Raw genomic sequence first — 16,141 nt, 5'->3', positions numbered from 1 at the left:
CCGCCACCTCTGGCCCCGATCTGTTTTGGGTGAGTTGGGTCTCACTCTCCCTGTCGGTGGTCCCATCTCTGGATTATCTGGGGTTTTTGCGGACATGGCTGAACCTCGCCATCCCGATCTTTGGCCCTACATGCCCGTGGCCTTCTTGTTACCCGTGGCACCGATATCTCCTCCTCCTTCGGCTCTTGAAGAGTTCCTGGTTCAAGGGCTCAATCGAACCTCATTCACTCGAACAACATCGACCTCCAATTCAACCAATTCGAGCATAATGACCAATAGACCAAGACGGTTCATCTATCATGAGAACAGTCTCCCGCGTTTTGCTATGAAAGAGCACTTTCTCATGCCAATACTCAAGAGGTAAATCAGGGAAACGACCCACACCAACTTCCCCTGGTTGAGGAGAGTGGATATTAAATCCGGCCTCCATCACCGACGGATGTATTGCTTTCCAACATTCCAAAACCTCGCCCCACCTCGGACATATCCCTCACTATGAATTGAAAGATGATAAACCCTTTCCCCAATGAATGTAAGATCCCCCTTGAGACAATTTCCAAGCCCCCTAGCTGCTCTCGCAATTCATCCATGGTTGTGATGCGAAAATGCTCGCCCAATCAACACGTTGTTTCGTTGCATCTCGTCTCTGTTGGGATTCATCGCGAAACTTCCCGCTTGTATGGAGAGGAGGGATCGTCTCGCAACCGCTCCCCACTCTCTCACATGTTTGTCCCCATTGGTGCCCTCGGGCTTCCGCGGGCCGTTCCCTAGGCCCTCCGTTTCCTGGCTTCCTCTCTTCCATCTCCTCTTCCTTAGGCCAAAAAATCTCTATACCCCCACACTTAAGTGTTTGTTAGTCCTCGAGAAAAATGAAACAATAAAAGCAATACGAACAATAAATAAAGGAAAACCTAACTCACTTTTGTAGGAATCTCGGTTGCACATAGCATGTGCAACAAGCCTTTAAACCCCCAGGTTGCCCTAGTGGACGAGTTGTGTCTTGTGAGTGGTTACAGAGATTATCACACAAAAATTCTTAAGTGCTTTTCTAATTATTCTGGCAATAGTAAGAGTAAAAAGTTAGATTCCAAGACAAAAGATACTCCATTAAATATTGAAGGGAATATAGGCACCCCCATACTTAAACTCTTTACGCCCTCTCTTAAGTCTAGCTCTAGGCTAACAATTCAATCGAGAAGTCTCCTCTTATCTTCAGCCCACCAGTTCACCCTCATATAAGACTAATCTAGGTACCAGATAATACTATGAACTCAGGATCTAAGCAATATTAACCTTCTTAGACATTTCACCTTTATAAGCACATTAATTCACTTATTTCTTTACTCCACACAATTCTAGTCCGTCCAATGTCTTGCCTCTTAAGCTTTCTAGATGGCCTATGTAACAAGTGTTGGGTCAGCTGCTCTCAAGCCAAATGGCCTTAAAGGACTAGGAGTGGAACGCCCCTCAAAATTACTTACTCAAATTAACCAACTAGGCTACAGGCCAAGACTGGACCAAAGACACCCCAACTGTTTGACGCGAGGCATGATGTTGGTGACACTGAGACCCGGTAACTAAGAAGGAGGTCTAAACTTTAAACTTCAGCAGATTTTTTTTCTTCACATTATACTTCAATTCAATTCACATTTAAACAGTCTAAAATTGGTCTCAACTTGTCACCATAAGCACAAGGCAATACAAGACCACTAGATGGTCAGACCTTTTGGACTACATGGAGTTCCTATTTTTGGATTCAACCTCAGTCTCAAAATGTAAAACCCATTACTATTCTCTCAAGAGGGTGCTCATCACATTTGATGGAATTTCTAAAACCCTTAATGTGAAAACCGACCCTAACCTTAACCCGGATATTCTTTGATTGTAGGTCCGAAGACCCGAAGTAGAAGTGAAAGTCAACTATGGGCCATATTGGTAGATGATATAGTGTTCGACTCCGAACCTAGGAGATGAAATGATGCCCCATCTTGGTCGTGTTGGATATGGAGAGCGCCCTTGATGAGAATAGTTGATGACCTTAGCTTGGTGGGATTGATTTAAAGCCATTTTTCCATGCTAGGTATGTTATAGATATGTGTTTAGTTTCGTTTGATTCCGAGTAGTGGAGACCCTCAAATCCCTATTTTTGGCTTTCTTGGCCTGGTCGAGTGTTTGGGTGAGTGCTCTGCTACCCGCCAATCGACCCGGTTGCTGAACCGCGTCTTCGTTTTGAGTCTTGCTTTTCCCCATGCTTCGTGTTTTGTATCCTAGCCTCCATACCCTGAGACGGGGAAACCATCTCCAAGCCTCCGGTGAGGGCCTATCTTGCATCTTGCAACTCTCTCTCTTGTTCTTCATTGGTTAGTAATCTATCTTTTATGTTATGATTTATTCTTTCTATGATCACTCTCATCTCCGACGAGATTATGATGGTGCTGCACCTTGTAGTCATATCTTTACAATCTCTTTTCATTCTCTTGTACTATGATCATCTCATTCATTCTTAACATGATTCTTATGATTTCTTCTTAAACTATGATAATATTTCCTATTTTGATTCATTCTAGCATTATAGATGCTTCTCTATGATTATTCATACCTCGATCTCTGTGTTCTTGTACTAGAATGAGATCTAATCATCTCTAGTTCATCTCTTTCATTCATAGCATGTTTCCAATGAACTATGATTTTTACCAAAATAGAACTATGGTTCTAATTGGGTAATGTTTTAATGGTGGTTTGATGTCTAAATTATACTTTCTAGGCTTAGACTCTGTGTTAGACAATCCCTCCAGTTTCGTCGCATTCCGGTTTGTGTAGCATAGGTTTCGGATCAGATTCCCTTTTATTTTCGGATTTGCCCTTGGGCGTCGCCTGGTCGGCCGCCTGCTACCCGCCAATCAACCCGCAACGCAGATCTGTTTTCTTCGTTCGATTTTATTCGAATCATGCTTATTCTTTTAGGACTACTTCCTATGATTGTGTGATGCTATTTTAGGGATTATTTGCTAACTTTGGATTCATCCTCTTGTTCGTCGGAATATTCTCGGATCTATTTAAGGTAAGGAGTTGTTACCATATTAACATAGATTTGCATAGATTTAGTTTCTAATTTGGGAACTACTTAGATTTGCTACTGTTATGTTAGTTTCTATTATGATATGAATGCTGCAGTACATTAGGATCTTATTTCCTTATTTACTTTATGTACTTGATTATGTATGAATACTTACTCATGTATGTTTCCTTATTTATTTAATCTTGTCTTTCTATACTCTTTCATATGATGTGATATTTGTCGTGGATGATATGACTGAATTATGATTGTGATTGCTTAGGTATGATTTGGGATTGGGGATGTCCTTTTGACATTTCTGTCCTTGGACCTCATTGGGAGTAGTATGGATACTTCCATGTTGCCCTTCGACGCTTTCCGGTTATTGGTTTTCATCGTAGGACTTGTCTGCGGTGTTTGGCTAGGTTATCCCTGTTATATCGGACCCGAATCGGGGGTATTGGCCGACGCCCGTGGTAGCTGGGGATTCTGGGTGCTCAGCCGGTGAGTTATATCCGTGGGGGACATGAATCACTTGTGGGGACCATTTGTGGGTGGTTGCATATGGATGCTTGGGCTCATGGGCGTTCGCCGGTACCAACCCGTGAGAGGCATGAGAGCTTCCCGTTTACTATTGTGGATGACCTATGGGTTGTGAGTCCGTGTTTGAGAGAGTCGATCGCGACTCTAGTGTGAGGATCGGGAGGATCCCGGGGGGAGGTGGCGTGTCCGGATCGAGTTGATATGACTAGTAGAGACTTGCATTGGGCTAGGCTTTACCTTGACATGCGCCAATACTTAGCCAACGGTGATGTGAGAGAGGGTGACTTAACCCCTAATCATGGTTGTCCAGATGGATGGGCCCACTCCACCGGCGTTGTGTGATGAGACCTACCCAGAGTATGGTGCTATGACTTAAGCATGTCTCCTATAGAGCCGATACATGGTTAGACTCATACATGCATTGTTGCCTCATATCATATCACTTATTGCTTTGTTTGTGATACTATGTTATTTATGCTATTATGGAATAACTTGCCTTGCTGTGTTTCTTTGAACTCACTCCTTTTGTACATATCCTTTGTTAGAATATTCTCGGTTTTGATGGCTTGTAGTGCAATATGAGGAGCGCAAGATGAAGAGCGTACCATCGCAAGTGCTGGCGACTACGAAGATTATTGTGAGGATCCCTCGGTGGTCTCTCGGTTGCCGGGATTGCCCTCGTGGGTGGGAGCGTTTGAGCATCATCGATGAGTCTATGTCTATGGGACATCCTTTATAAGTAGAAAGACTCTAGTTTAGATTATTCTTTCTTTCTTGTCTTTAGAATCGTTGTAATCCCATTTGATTTTCGAACTACATTATCTTGGTCTCGTGGGTGAGTTCCGCCTCCTCTACTTTTGATTTATATTCTATTGGTATCTTTTCCGCACTCGATGAATATCTCGTTACTTTACCTTGATTCATTGAATAATATTGTTAACATTGATTTAGTCTTGTTCTTGATTATATTGTTGTGAATGTGGGAGGTTGATTTCTCTAACTATTGGATCTTGTGGACTGTGGATCACACACTCGGGTATGCCAGTTAGGGTACCAGCTGGGTGGATGTGACACTTAAACTCTCATTTGTATCCAGGCAAGGAATTAAAGCATAATTCTTACCATAGCCCAAAAAAAAAAAATTTTAGGCACTTTTAATCTTTGTGACAATGCTCTACCAACTATCAACGAGTTGACACCCTCCCACACTTAAATTATGCAATGACCTCAATGCATGCAAGATATAAAGGAAAAGAAGAATATAATAGAAGCAAATAGGGGAAAGAGTGTACCCGATGTTGAAAATTGCGATAGAGCACGCAACAGTAAAACCTAACAAACAAACAAAGAAAAGAAAAGAAAAATAGCTATCGGAAAAGAAAAAGTTTAGGACGACCTGAAAGTGCAATCCACGTGATCTTCCGAAGCAAAATTACACATTTGGGATTGGAGGGGTGAGGATTTTTAAAAATTAACCTAAACAACCCAATCTAATGCAAATATTAAAATTAAAATGTCTTAAAAGAAAACAACCTAAACTAATTATCAAATCGCTAATCCTGCAGTTACCTACAAAACAAAAGAAAAGATATTAGTTAAATAATAATAGTAAAAGAAAATTAAAAACACTAAAATTACTCTAAAAATTATGCCTAATTGACAAAAATCAATCCTAGCAACCGTGCTTTGGTTCCCCGGCAATGGCATCAAAATTTGATCGTGTCGCTAACCAATCAAAAATAAAATCCTATACTAATCTAGCTAGCAGAAAGTACGGGTTTGAACTATGGAGAATTAAAAGGCTAAATTACTAAGATTAAATTCAACAAAACTAAATTTAAATTAAATTTATTAATTAATGCAAAAACTTAAACTATGAATACTTGAAGATCTTTGGGATTTCGAATCCCCAATGCTTTTCACTAACCGATATAACTCTACACTTCAAAGCAAATTAAAGATGGTCTTCCTAGGTATGCCCTATCTTCGCAAGACTATCGTCCTTCATGAAGATTGGCACGCTTAGTTTGTTGAGCTATAGAACATCTTTGGCCAAACTCAAACACAATCAACTAGAAGATATAGAACAATCAAATTAATGAAATAAGCATGGTTCATCTACATCCCAAAGAAAAGGAACTAGCTACTCATTATAACAAAGTACATAAAACAAGATGAAATTTAGAAACAGAGAGGGATGTTGTTTTCTTCTTGAGCAATGAGAGAGATGAGAGGCAAGATCCGTGTTTACCATCTTCTCCTCTTCTCTGTGGCGGGCTTCTCCTTTTTGTATCCCGCACACAATGACTTCCTTTTTTTACCCATCAATTCGACCTTTATTCGTTCATATTCTAAAAACATTCAAAACCAGAAAATTGTCGATATTTTTGTTATCTTTTCATAGAATCTTGAACCACTGAATTCCGAGTTCATACAAGAGAGATATGTGCAAAATACTCAAGGTGGGTCTGTTTACCCGATTTTCAGATCTCATTACCAATTTTGTTCCCTTGACCTCCACTTGTTTCTAATTTGGCTAAGATTCATGCTCTCCTTGCATAAATTAAGTTGAATATTAGCATTCATGATTTCTTGGGCAACAAGATTGAATCCCATGATTTAAAATCCTCCAATATCTAATATACTTGCCAATTTTGCTCCACATTATCTCTAATACCAAAATCACCTTAAATCACCTTATTCCTTAAAGATACACAAAAATAATCAATTAACTCTCTTTTAATTAACTAAGTATGGGAAATTAAATCAAATAAATAATGATACATGCATGCATATTAGCAATCCACGACCTTTCTGAAAAATGGAATGTTTAAGGAAAGCAGTTAATAAATGTAACTTGACAGAGATTCAATTTACTGGGCCTGCTTCCATATGCAACCCTACCGTAAATGATATGCCAGCAGTATTGTGTATCCTCACAGCTCACAACTATCTATTTGACGCCCACTAGTCAACTACCACTATCACGGGTAGTTCGACTTCAATACCCTTGTTGAAAGGGTAGCAATATGTATAGAACCCTAATCATGCATCTAGACAATCATACATATATGCACATACATGGAAATATGAGATATACCATGGGCAATGGCCTAAGTCACAACCCTTGATATATTTATAAGTATGGATGCAATCAAATTACTTCTTATCAGTTATAAAATGGCCAATGCATTTTGATATTCGTTGGTTGAAGAGAGAGTTGCAGAGATCATCAAATAAGATGAAGTGTTCTCTGCGTTTCTTCTTTCTTGTCATTCTATTTTTCGTTGTTGTTGATGCTGATATCCTGACGGAAACATGCCAGAAACTTTCCCAAGGTGACGACATTATCCATTATGACTTCTGTGTTTCAACTCTTGGAGAAGATCCCAAGAGCCACAATGCAGATCTCCAAGAATTAGGGCTCATCTCCTTGAATTTAAGCAAAGAAAACGCCACAAAAATTGTTTCACTGATTGGTGAGCTCTTGAAAGATGGAAGATTTGGTTCAGATATTGAAGTACGGTTACAGACTTGTCAACAACTTTTCTCTGATGTGGTGGATTCAATTGCAGATGATGCAATTGCTGCCTTCAAATCCAAGAATTACGAAAATAGTAATGGCAATGTGACTTGGATGATGGATGCATCTACAATTTGTGAAGAAAGCTTCAAGGAGAAACCTGGTTTGAAATCACCATTGTCAGTAGAGGACGCTGCTTACTTCCAGTTATGTGCAATTCCATTGCGTATTGGCATCATCCTCGATGGAACTTCCCTGGTGTAAACAATATCCCGATTTAATATTTAGTATCATCAGTGTGGTTGTTTTAATTTTACATAATTAGTTAATAGAAGTACTTTTTCCATTTTGAAATATCCAATGGAATGTTAAGGACTTCAATTTCTCTTTGCTCACAAGGGAGCTGCTCAGTCATTTGCTGTTTGCACAAGATATTTTTATATTTTAGTATGGTACGATCTTTTTCCCCATACAACAGAATGCTTCAATTGGATACTTAAAAAATTAAGAGATTTTCTGCCCTTATTCAGGGCAACAGTCTAACTTGGAGAAGAGCAAAATATTATTTTTTTGGTTAAGGTATCAACTCAAAGGAAACAGAGGATTTCTGAATTTCTAAATATCTCAATTGCTCAATTTCCATCTCGCCATTTGGGTGATTTGTTTCCGGGGTACTTGGGGCACTCTTCTTGATGGCGGAATAATATAGAATGGAAAGACTACTTTTAAGCAGATGGGTGGACTGGGTCTGTCCCAGTTCCAAATCCTTCGTTTCGTTGGTGGCCTCTGGTGTGCTTTGTGTTTTTTGACTTGAGTAGCAAAATGTTGTATGGTTGGGGTGAGCAAAAGAAGGACTAGACATTAGAAGGGTTTGTGCAGTTGAGCTTCAGTGATGCGCAACACTGTGCTGCAGACGATCGAGATCACATCTCGGCCGAGTTTTCGATCTCCACCGTCCATTTTAACACACAACATTCAAATTCAGGTGGTTCCTTAGAGCTCGGTTGGTGAAAAAAGATGGGTTGTTGAACTTGAGAAAAGTTTCTTCTACAATTCTACCAGGATTGAGGAAGGTTTGGAATTTAAGTGGAGAAAAGTGTGCAGTGGGAAATGGAGAAGAGATTATGTTTTGGACAGACCACTGGGTGGGGGCAGCTCCTATTTGGGATTTAGTGCAACATTCAAGTTGTCTACCAGTATCAAGCTTGACAAAAGTTGCCAAATTGATTAAAAATATATATATATATATATATATTATATATAGAATGGGTTTTGCCGATAGTGCATTCGGTTGAGCTTTAAGGTATTTTTGAAGAAATAAAGAAAATAAATTTGAGATGTGAAGAACGGTCGTATGTGTATCACTGGAAGCATTCTGTTGATAGACAATTCACAATGAGATCTTGTTGGGAGGTGGTTAGGACTTAGAACTAAGAACCCCAAGGTGACATGGTTCAAGTGGGTGTGGAAATCAAGTTTAAGCCCTTGTCAGGCGGTATTTGGTTGGATAGAGAAAATAAATTTGAGAGGTGAATAAAGGTCAGATGTGTGTCACTAAAAGCATTCGGTTGATGGAAAATTTGCACAAAGAACCCCAAGGTTACATGGTTCAAGTGGTTGTGGAAATCTTCTCGTCAAGAAGTATTTGGTTGGATATTCTTTCATAACTAGAATCGAGGATTGAGTTTCTATTCAGGTCCAATTTATGTCACTTACAAGAGGAGTCTATGCTGCACTTGTTCATATATTGTCAATTTGTTGTGCAGACTTGGAAAAATATTTTGAATTGGTTTGATTTACAATGGACAGAAGTGAGTGCAGTGGATGATTGGCCTCACTGGTGGAGGGATAAGGTAGATGGTCAAGTTTCAAAGATGTATGAGAGAAATTATTTATCGTAGTGTTACATCAATTATATCTAAAGCATAACGGAAGATGTTTTTAAAGGGTGAATAAAACAGTGGGTGGTTAACCAAAAAATATAAAAATAATAAAAATAATAAAATAAAACAATGGAGTGGGTGCTTCAATTGGATTTTGTAATTTCGAGATGGTTAGATTTGAAGTTGTTATGGTAATCTTTACTTAAACCAATGAACTAGTATGCACCATTCGGCTTGGGACAACCAGTTCTAGTTCAAATGAAAGAACTATTTTGCTACTTTTTGGAGGAAGACTACGTCTAGAGTACTACCCTCATTGATTGCCATATGGAAGGTTCAACACACCGATGTAAGTGTCTAGTGAGCTTCTCGCTTATTATTTCTTGGCAAGAGTGGGGAGTTGATAAGAGACAGTCCTTGTAGGTTTGAACGAGTGTTAGAGCATTAAATTCAGCATTTAATTATGCTCCATACCTATACATTAAATGCTCTGTGCTTATCAAGGGATGCGCTAGCTTGCCTATATCCCTTTGAGTATTGCTTCCATACGGCTTGTTTGGAGTTCAGAAGGGGACACGTCACATCTGAAGCCTACTTTGATCAGAATCACTAACAGATTTGGGAGAACATGTATCAAACCTTTAGCTTCTCCCAAAAGTTTGGTGCCATCCCAAATCCTGCCCCTTCATTCGAATTGGTGGAATCCGATGGTTGAGGTTCATCTTCCCCAAAAGACATCCTATTTCCCAATAAGAGCAATCCTTCGTTTCATGAGCAAAGTAACTCGAGCATTTACTTTTGCAACTACCCAAGAGTATTCATACTCTTTGGACAATTATTCTTCTCCACGTTTGTGTTATCTAGAATCTGATTTTACCATCGGAAGTGGCTTGTCATCCACAAAGACGACCCACTTTCACTTTTTCTTATCCACGGATCCTTGGTTCGTGAGAATTTTTGGCTAAACCGGAGTTGGCAAATTTTGGAGAAAAATTTGGCGCCGTCTATGGGAAAGACATTTTTGGTTCTTTGCTATACTTTATAACATTGAGAAAATATGGTAGGAGATAACTCAGACAATAATGGTTCTAAGTCCCAGGGATGTGTGCATGGAGGGAAGAAGAAAGTAAATCCCCATAAAGATGGTCCATCAAAAGATACCTCCAACTTACCTCCAAAAGAAATTCAAGTCCCTAACTCCTGTATATGATTCGGCCCAAGCACTGGCTCTAGAGGGAAGGATGATGGACATGAAGAACTCATTCCAAACCATGGTGAACCAATGGAGCCAACTTATGCCTCCAAAAGGCTTAACTGTAGTTCTACTTGATATAGTGGAGCTGTCACCCGTCAGTTAGCAAGACCGGGCCCATGATGATGGATTAGCTTTGCTCCCCACTAATTTAGCAAGGAATAGAGGAGAGGATCGTAGAAGAGGTCATCATGAACAAGCATATTGCTTAGTTTTTGATAGGCTAGGAGCACAAAATGATAGACATTCATTTATAGGAGCCATAGCTGAAGGTCATCAAGCTCCCAAGGCAAGGAAAGCTCTCAGAGAGCATTCTGCTGAGTCAAGTGCCTCAATGAGCGTAGAAGGAGGACGGAAAGCACTTCTAGGAGCAAGAGATGAAAATCTTTATCAGCATATCAAAGATATGAATGACCGCCTGTATCTGTTGGACAAAAAGGTTCATGATGAAATGCAGCAAGTTTTCAACCAGGATCCTTTTTTCCACGAGATCATGGCTGCTTCATCACCTGTGGGTGTCATCACTCCTACCTTCACAACGTATGATGAAATGAATGATCCAATGGCACATATCAATCATTTCTACTCCATCATGACAATGTGTGGAAGAGGAGATCTCATCAAGGGCAGGTGCTTCCCAATGTCCTTGACAAGCCCAACAACTACTTGGTATTCTCGCTTGCCTAGGCACTCCATCCACAACTTCACTGAATTGGGATATGCATTTGTTGCTCATTTTGAGAGTGGAATCAAGAAGGATAAGGTAGAGGACAACCTTTTGGTCATGAAGCAAGGCCATTCCAAGTCAATCCCAAACTTTATAACTAATTTTAATAGCATCTCAATCTTGATTAAGAATTTGGATGATAAGGTGGTCTTCGCTGCATTCAAAAGAGCAGTCACCAACAAGAAGCTGGTAACATCTATCATGGAAAGCAAACCTAAGACCCTTGCTGAACTATTAGATCTAGGGTCTGAAATGGCTACCATGGAGGAAGTCCTAGAGGTGAACCGAAGTGATTATGCTCCTTTCCCATTTCTTTTTTGTTGATTTCTTCAACTCTCTCTTCAACTAATGAATATCAAAATGCGTTGGCCATTTTATAACTGATAAGAAGTAATTTGATTGCAAAATTTTCGGTTGTGTGTTTATTTTCTGAGATTTCAATGTAATAAATACACAAAAGTCAGAGAATATACAAGGAAATAGAGAAAAGAAAATATATAGGGAATAAAAAGTGGATATACAACATTTATAGGTTATTATATCTTGCCAATTGGTTTCCAAACAAGAATGATTGTTTCCTATAATTGGAAATCAAAGATGTAGTTGAAATCTATATGGTGAGATTAATTGATTCTTGTAATAACAATCCAAAGATATGATTGAATTGCATATGGTAATGAGTATCCCTAAGTGTCTAAAACAAGCAGATCTTAGCAAGCAAGTTGGGATCATCTACCTCGACGGGCTGGGAATTATGCTCCTTTCCCATTACTTCACCATTTATTTAAGAAAGGTCCACCGATAAACATTGATAAAATAGATCTTGCTTAAACATATGGTAGAAAAGGTGTGAAATGAGCAAAATCCACTACCCAACAAGTAGATGATCCAGACTCTTTGAAGCAAAGGCATCTAACCTCCTACCTCCTACATGTGTCATACAACATGCATGCATTTATTGTTTCATTCAATGGACAACTACTACAGAAAATATTTCAAAATCTGCACTTTTCAATTTTTAAGTCTTATGTGAATTTCTTACCAAAATAGAAAAGTAATATGTGATTTGATTTGGATTTGATTTGATTTATTAACAAATTTCCACCATATAGTTTGCAGTTCCCAATTCTGTTCCACAAGTCCTTTCCAATTTTCAAAGTAATATGTGACTCTCTTACTAAAATAATAATATGTAATTTGAGGAATAAATTTTGCTCTTTTTTGGATAGATGATTTTTTATATAATGGTTCATCAAGGTAAGAATCAAATTCTCGACCTCTTTACTAAGAGGTGTTGGTCTTATCAATTGAATTGCCCTTCCTAATTCCTACTCAGGGGTGCCAATAGAACCTTTCTTGATTCAGAATGGCTCAAATCCACCATGAGCCCCTTCCCCAATCCCAACCCTATTTTTTCAATCAGAAGAGACAGGTTTGGGTTATGAATAATAAAATGGTCAAGTCAACTCCAGGTTTAGCCCTAAAGCCAACATAGCTCAGCCCAATCTTGCTCTGTGTTTGTTTAATTTAATCAAAGTTATATATAAAATTTAAAATATTTTCATAAATCTCATATTTCCATATCTAAATACACTTGTTCTTTTTACCCAAAAAATATATACTTTTTCTCATTATAATTTTCTTTTTGCATAAATCTCCTTTTTTTTTTTTTCTTTTTCTTTACAATAATGGGCCATCAACTCAAAAAACACTGCAAAGAAACTAGCTCAAAGAGCCCACAAGATCTGCCTTTAGGATCTCCTCCAAATCTAGAGGACAATCCTTCAAGGGCTTTCACGATGATGACGGATCCAGCGCCACCCTAGTCATCCAATCTGCAAAAAGGTTAGCAGCACATCCGACTTGACCAAAACTAAAATGACTCCCTTCCTCAAAAGCCTTATTTATCTCCTCCACATATGAAGCCATCTGCCCCAGCTGCTCCAAACTTCCGCTATCCAGAAGTCCCATAACCCTCCTAGAGTCCTGTTCATAAGCCTCATGTTTCCACCTTTTTTTTATATATTTTTTATTTTTAAATCTCATATTTCCATCTCAAAATTATATCTTTTCCCAATTAATAACTTTCTTTTTTCTTAATGGACAATTTTATATATTGGGGATAGGGGTATTACGTAATAGGCAAGGCTATGTCCCTCGAGAAAATTCAAACTCTAATCTTTTACTTGGAGTTGTTGGTATTTTACCAACTGAGCTGGCCCCTTGTGTAACAACCCCCGTAATTCTAACCCAAAATCCATATTGCAAGTCCGATAACCCGAAAATCAACCAGAAATAAATTGTGGAGTATCCGGATTGAAGTCCATGATCCATATCCTAAGTCCATGGATCTGGATTCTCTTGATGAAGAAACTGCCCTCACTGGGAAAGTGGATTTCCAGTCAAAGTCAAGAGGTGTTTGAAGATGTCCGGATTGAAGGTAAGACCTCCCCCACATGTTTTTTAGTGTTAGGTTTGAGTTGGGGATCAACCCCTTGAGCAAAGCACCTAAGTACTAAAATGTACTAGGGGACGGTTGCTTAAGGCGGTTGATTGGCCAATCAACCGCCCCAAGTGACCGCCATTGCTTACGTGGTTTTGCCCCCTGTTCCCTATATATAGCAAACCCCGACCTTTTTACTCATTATTTTACTCGAGATTGCTACTGTAAATGGTAGGAGGCAGAGAACACGTGCTGGAAGGAGAGAGAAGCGTGGATTGCGAAGTAGAGCCAATCCTCTGTCTGTTTTGCGAATCTTGAAGAAGTAAGTGATCTTCGCCCACTCCATTTTCTTCCCTCATCTTTTGGAATGGTGTAGATCTATGCCCTTTTTGTTGGTAGTAACTAAATTGTATTGGTTCTATTCTCTATCAATGATTTTGAGAAGATCTTGTTCGAAAACGAATCCTTGCATTTGAATAAATGATGGATCTAATCAAAGGAGATTAATTGAATAATGAATCTCTAGAATTTTAGGTTGTTGTTTCGCACCTTTGTTATTGACTTCTTAAGAATGAAATTCAGACTAATGCATCCCAAAATTGGATGATAAAGTCATTAGGTAGCCCTGGGCTAGGTCAGAAGTTTGTCTTTTGTCTTTGCTCTGATTTGACTCATGTCTTCTATATATTCTTGCAACCTTATGTTTAGGTGTTCTTTGAGATTGCTGGAAGTGTTATTGGTGCAGTTTAATTGCATTATAATAAGCTTTTGCATATTTATAGGTAAGGACACACTTTCTTATTTATATGTCATGACATGCTATATGATAAATGGTATCCATTGCTTGGGATCTCAGAGGACTATGGTATGGGACACATGCTCAATGATCCTCCGGCACTATCATGACTGTTGGATGATATATCTAGGGAGTCTAGATTGCATGGCTTGGTACGCTTACATGCTACTACCCTTTCGGTAGGGGAATTGAAGCCGAATGACCCATGATAATAGTGATGTGACTCTGCTTCATCCTACAGTGGTAACCAGTCTATGCAGAGACTCAGTGGTCAACAGTTGATCATACAATGGTAGGGTTGCATATGTTAGAGTTTGGGCTCATGGACATCCAAGGAGCGACAGTGTGAAATCCCACCTAATCCTAACCTTGCTACTATGCCAAATGCATACATACCATATGTAACAACCCCCGTATTTCTAACCCGAGATCCATATTGCAGGTCCGAGAACCCGAAGGTCTAGTCGGGTAAATTTGTGGAGTGTCCGGATAGAAGTCCATGATCCATACCCTGAACCCATGGATCTGGATTCTTTGGCTAAAGAGCCTGCCTTGCTTGATAGTTGGACTTCTGGAAGGCAAGTGATGTCTGGAGATGTCCGGAATGAGGGTAAGATCTCCCCCATCTCTTCTTAGGGCTAGGTTGTACTTGGACATCAACCCCCTGGCAAAAACACCCTTGTATAGCAAAATACATGGGGGCAGTTGCTAGTGGCGGTCGATTGAACCAAGCGACCGCCTAGTTCTGGTTGCGGGATTTTGCCCTATTTTGCCCCCTGACTTCTATAAATATTAACCCTCGACTAATTTACGAATATTTTATTTGTGGTTACCGTTTTTGGAGGTTAGACGGCTGCGGAGAAGTGCCGAAAGCAGATCTGAAGTGCTGTTGGAGTCCCAGAAGGTTCTACTGCTTTTCATAGCCAATTCAGTTGAAGTAAGTGGTTCCCTGTTCACTTATGCTTCACCACTTGCTATGATTAAGGTAGTTCAGTGTTCATCTTTGGTTGTTCTTGATCCTTCCATTGCATTTGTCTATCCTTTTGATGATCTTGGTTAGATCAGATCCAAAAACGAAACCCTGCTTTCGTGAAAAGGGTTGATCTGATCAAGGGAAGGTTTATGGATAATCCAATTATTATGTTTGTTAGGTTTCCTTTCACCCATTGGCTATAGGAGTGTTAGATTTGAGATTCAGCCTATGATCACTCGAAATTCGGATTGAAAATGGATAATCAAAAGCCTGAGTTTTGGATCTGAAACTTACTGTTTTAGGGCGGTCACTAGTGGCAATCGCTCAACCTAAACAACCAGTTGGTACACAGTGACCAAATGGCTTTTGGTTTTGATCCGATTTGATTCAATTGACTTATACATTATTGTAACCCTGTGTATAGGTGTCCTCTGTTTGAAGAGAAAGTTTTATAATTGTTTACGGATTTCTTTTCATGGATGAATTACTTATATGCAGGTAAGGGCATACAATCCTATCTTCATGAATAGACTTGAACATGCTAGTCTAGTGTCTGTTAGCATTAGTCTTTCATTATATATGCTACTGTAATCATGTTTTACATGTTGATCTTGTTATATTACTGTTGTTTATCTTGTTTACATATATACTTTGTTGGTTATGAATGTGATATACTGATGATGGTTAGTATGTGGTTCTGATGGATGAGGTATTCCTTTGGGATATCTTAGCTTGGGATATCAGAAGGCTGTGGAATGGGACACATGCCTGCTGATGTCTCCAGCACTGTCATCATAACTATTGGATGACATTCTTAGGTAGAGTCTAGAGTTGCATGGCTAGGTACCCCACATGCTACTACCCTTTTGATGGGGGGATTGAAATCGGATGACCCGTGATGACAGTGATGTGACGTTGGTCCACTGTTAGTCATATAAATGGTAGG

At 39.3% G+C, this 16,141-nt stretch overlaps 1 pseudogene; it reads left to right on the top strand.

Annotated features, from left to right (window-relative positions):
• Positions 1–6,785: 6,785 nt before the first annotated feature.
• Positions 6,786–7,385, top strand: LOC148999234 (putative invertase inhibitor pseudogene; annotated as a pseudogene).
• The last annotated feature ends 8,756 nt before the right edge of the window (positions 7,386–16,141 follow it).

This window comes from Hakea prostrata, unplaced genomic scaffold (genome assembly GCF_041222555.1).
Source record: "Hakea prostrata isolate BN-2017 unplaced genomic scaffold, UWA_Hpros_2 contig_22, whole genome shotgun sequence".
Taxonomy (NCBI): Eukaryota; Viridiplantae; Streptophyta; class Magnoliopsida; order Proteales; family Proteaceae; genus Hakea; species Hakea prostrata.
This window is presented reverse-complemented; position numbering and strand designations above follow the sequence as displayed.